This window comes from Nanorana parkeri, unplaced genomic scaffold (genome assembly GCF_000935625.1).
Source record: "Nanorana parkeri isolate BGI_ZX_2015 unplaced genomic scaffold, ASM93562v1 scaffold2515, whole genome shotgun sequence".
In the NCBI taxonomy this organism is placed as follows: Eukaryota; Metazoa; Chordata; class Amphibia; order Anura; family Dicroglossidae; genus Nanorana; species Nanorana parkeri.
In genome coordinates, this window is record NW_017308783.1 from 49379 (window position 1) to 49839 (window position 461).

Genomic DNA, 461 nt, shown 5'->3' on the forward strand with positions numbered 1-461 from the left:
CATATCCCCCCTTAATCTCCTCACCTCCAATGTGAACATGTTTAAATTTAGTAGCCTTGTCTCGTAGCTCTGGTCCTCCATACCCCTAATTAGTTTGGTTGCCCTTCGCTGGACTCTCTCCAGCTCAAGGACATCTTTTCTTAGTACTGGTGCCCAAAACTGGACCGCGTATTCCAGATGTGGCCAAACCAATGATCTATATAGAGGCCCAATTATAGACTTGTCTCTGCAATACATCCCCTTCTTAATACAGGACAAGACCCTGCTAGCTTTGTTTACAGCAGCCTGGCACTGCAAGCTACCATTCAGTTTGTGGTCTACAATGACCCCCAAATCTTTTTCTATTTCTGACTTCCCCAGCGGCACCCCCAAAATTGTATAACCCATTTGTTTATTTTTATTTCCAAAGTGCATTACTTTGCATTTATCGACATTAAACCTCATCTGCCACATTAATGCCC